Genomic DNA, 4,116 nt, shown 5'->3' with positions numbered 1-4,116 from the left:
GCAGCATCCCATAACATATTGTTGTTAGGAATTATTGAGTCCATGTAATTATTGTTGTTAGGAGAGGGCTGAGCAGTAGGGGTAGGTAATGTTGATGCTGGGCGTGGGTGCAGAAGGGGTAGATAATGGCGAGGAGAGTGAGAATGGTTTGGCCATATCAGCAAGAGAAGGAGAAGTTGAGTGGGGCGAGAGAAAAACTAGAGAAGGAAGGAGAGAGAGAGAGAGAGAGAGAGAGAGAGAGAGAGAGAGAGAGAGAGAGAGAGAGAGAGACATATGATAGGCTTAACATGCTAAGATAACGTTAAGTGCTAGACAGATAGCAATCTCATGGATTGCAATTCAGCAGTCTTTTTCTCTAATGATTCAACGAGTCGAGTTCTCATGGATCGACAATGATGTGCAATTGTGGTATGTTTTAGAATGAACACACAGAACACTCACAAGCATGCTCTTAATGAAGCTATTTGGAATACCATTATCATGATTCAATCTGTGATGGATTCCCATCGAGCTTCCATTAAGCTTCAAGATGATGTGATGCGTATATTGTTTCAGGGCTTTGTTTCTATTTGTGAAGGCAAGTAAAAATGTCTTGCTAAGCTATTGATAGAGAAGAGCAATGATTGGAATGGAAGTATTAATGATTTCAATACACCTAGTAACTTCTCTAAAATCCCGAAGCTTTATAAAGACAAAGGTATGGTAATTCCTCAAGAATGGAAACTATGTCTTGGCAGTGAAAGTCAGCCCTATGACTCGCAAGTCTTTCCAACTAGCAAGGAGGATGCTGATAGAAACACCTCTATGTGTGTTTGCATTGACGAAATCCGATCAAGACGTTGTCAACGGGATTGCTTCATATGCTGTGAAAGATGTTCAAAGTGTAGCAAAAGCAGAAAGGAGATGATGCCATTCTTATAAATATTGTTAATAGATCTATTGAGATGTCTCTGTCAAAGTGAAGAAAATTGCCATGATTTCTTAAGCCTGTGGAGAGCTCGAGACCGGTGGTTGGCTAAGGATCCCTCTCAACATCTTGACTTCATTCAAGAAGTTTGGAACGGAGAGAAGATGTGGATTTACCAGGACTTTTGGAATCCTGATGCTTTGGGAGGCTCCAATTGTGTTCAAAATGACAAGTGCAAGATGACGTATCGTGCATTTCCGAGGTGTTTGTCAAGCAAAGAGCTTCTCAGTAGTTGGAATGAGGACACACAAGCCTACGAGTTTGCATGTACCAGGTGTAAAAACAAATTCGGGGAGAGAGAAAGCTTATCAAAGGAGACCCAAGGAATTTTTCTCTTCTTTTACATTGGGATGGATTTTAGGCAGCATCAACAACTATGAAGGATAGTGCAGTAGTTGAGGTCACTGTCGTGAATGGAGGAAAACGATCTACTCTAGGTTCTATTCCTGTATTGTTTCTTCCCCTCTCAAACAAAGAGTTGGAGAAAAAGCATGGAGACATTCTCTCTTCTTTCCTACAACCCTTGCTTCTGGATCTAGAAAGCTTATTTCTAGATGGTTTCCAAGCTAACTATGCCTACAACAAAAGCTATATTCATAAAGGGCTTCCAGATGACTCAACAAATTTGCGAGGAATCCTAATGATGTGCACTGGGGACGATCCAACTCAATGTAAGATGGGACGATTCAAAGATGGCGAAAAGAGCTTTTGTCGATAGTGTAAAGCACATGCAACACTTTAGCAAGATGCAAATGGGTCGAGATATGTGTATTATAATAACAAATTTCAAGCTAGACATCCTCCTCAAGGTCGCCATGTAGAAGACATGTGGTCAGGAATCAAACGAGCCAAACGATCTCCTACTGAAGAAGATAAAGAAGATATTCTATGGAATGTAGGTTTGTCTGGACAATCCATTCTGTGGAGATTGTATCACTTATATGCATTTGAACTGTCAAAAGACTTAGTATATGATGCTATGCATGTACTATCTCTGAACTTATTTCAGAAGTACATCAAAAAGTTGATCACATTTGCTACCACACCAATGAAGCGTGACATCGAGAATGCTGTTAAGGAGGTTACAAATTCCATTGCAAAGATTATTTTTCACTCAGGGCGATGGCCAAGGAATCCATCGAAGCACTTCTTAATGTTTAAGGGAGAAGAGTGCCAAAAATTTGTACAGTGGTGTCTGCCTCACATTTTAAATGTAGTGCAGGAATCACAAACGAACAACATCAACTTGGGATGCTTCTTGTTGATATTGCACATTTCTTTTTCAATTTCTCTAGAAGAAAAGGATGGTCATTGATCGATATCCAAACATGTTGCTCTCTATTGTCATCATGGAGAATGTTGTCAGAACAATACGAGGGTCCCAATAGCTCCCCTTTGGAGCATGTGGCAGGTATATAAGACTCTCTCAAGATTATTGTCTCAAAGGGATTTTATTAAGTGCTTGATTATTATAGTTTTGACTAAGTGATGCTTGCATTACTATTGTGTATAGGTAGTGGAGAGATGCTTGACAATATCGTACGCCATGGCTCTCATGATTGCTTTTGGTGCTTCTCTTTTGAGAGGAGCATATCAGGTTACTTGAGCATTCCAACTAACAATAAAGCCAATGAGATATCCTATACAAATTTCCATAGTTGCATCTTGTTTACAAATACATGGAATCAATTAGAGATCGAAAAGGATGGGCTATTGTGTGAAAATAGATATCTGCAAGCTCTTCACAATTGCTTACTTTCACCTCAAGGTTGGAACTTTGATGAATTGTCAAACCTTGAGTGTCATAATTCACATTCTTTTTGTGCCTTTCTTGCAACCTCAGAGAAGCAAGCTCGAGAGCTATGGAGTAGTGCAACTTGTCTTGGGCACCCTTATGCTTGTGAAGCTTTGCTTAATAGAAATGGAATAGTTATTGGATGAAGATTGAGAAAATTCCTTTCTTATTAAGTTTCAACGAAAAATAATTGATCAAGAGCCTATCAAGTGGAGACCCATGCTCCTATGGATATGAGTATTCCAAGGTTTTTGTAGATGAAGTGAAGTACACTATAGGAGATTATCTGCTAGTAGCTAAAGATCTTGACTCAAAATTTTATGGGAGGCTATCTAAAATATTTTCAGTGGAGCAAGAAGGAGTCGTCATCGTGTTTGTCACAGTGGAGGACATTGTGGAAATCTTTGATGGTATCGATGATGTTTCTGGAATGTTCATCCTACAAAAAAGTAAGAGGAATCATTGTGTGTCAGTGATACTACCAGTCCACTGTATTTATTGGAAGTTTTTTTTATCCAAGGAGCAAGAGTTGATATAGACGTCCTGCATGAATTTAGTGTACTTGATCGATGTCATCGTCTTGTGCTTCCAATGGGGCTAGGATGTGTTCCTCCTTGGCAAGAGGCGGGTGACATTGTAATTGCTAAGGGACTTGCATCTACGACAATAGAAGCTTTGGTGCATAGTGTTGATGTAACCACTAAGAAAGCATTGCTATATTGGAAAGGTGATCATCATGAATTTTTTTTTTGGGTTGATTGGAAATTCATCTTCTCTATTCTGATACTTGGAACCAACTAAGTAAGTCTTGTTAAATACTATGTTTAAGTGATTCATGAAAATTCTTTTACTAATTTATGACTTGTCTTGCACGTATCCAAAAGCATGGACGGGCGATACGATGCATCACATATGGATTGATGGGACTTATTACAATTTTTCAGATTATTTTATTGAGATTGAAAGAAATAAGGATTTCAATCATATGTAGATGTGTCCTTTCGTTGTATAGGAATTCAAATTTCTCTTTTAAGGATTATTGATCAAAGCTTGTATTTGATGACACATGCTATTTAAAAGTTAATTGAAGTTGCTTCATATGGTGTTTTTTGATTGTCTTTTTGTGTATTACTAGTCGGATTTGAGTTGTTGTGAAGCTCTCTTATAGTAGTCATGTTGTTTGTCACTCTTTTTTTTTTTTTTGGCAATCGACAATATGTATCAAGTGAGAAATAAAGAGGTAAAATGTACTTTTAAAATAATCTTCTTGCTTCTTTAAGAGGTTAAATATGCAATCTTTGTGTGCTATGAGAGAGTGATAAAGTAGGAAAACATCCAAATATCTATTTCACAA

At 38.1% G+C, this 4,116-nt stretch overlaps 2 pseudogenes; both read left to right on the top strand.

The window, feature by feature from the left end:
- Positions 1-495: 495 nt before the first annotated feature.
- On the top strand, positions 496-1,685 carry LOC147432381 (uncharacterized; annotated as a pseudogene).
- A 108-nt stretch (positions 1,686-1,793) lies between these two features.
- LOC147432380 (uncharacterized) lies at positions 1,794-3,563 on the top strand (annotated as a pseudogene).
- The last annotated feature ends 553 nt before the right edge of the window (positions 3,564-4,116 follow it).

Source organism: Adiantum capillus-veneris, chromosome 20 (genome assembly GCF_014529385.1).
Source record: "Adiantum capillus-veneris isolate H3 chromosome 20, ASM1452938v2, whole genome shotgun sequence".
NCBI classification, from domain to species: Eukaryota; Viridiplantae; Streptophyta; class Polypodiopsida; order Polypodiales; family Pteridaceae; genus Adiantum; species Adiantum capillus-veneris.
Note: the sequence above shows the minus strand (reverse complement) of the source record. Positions and strands in the feature narration are given on the sequence as shown.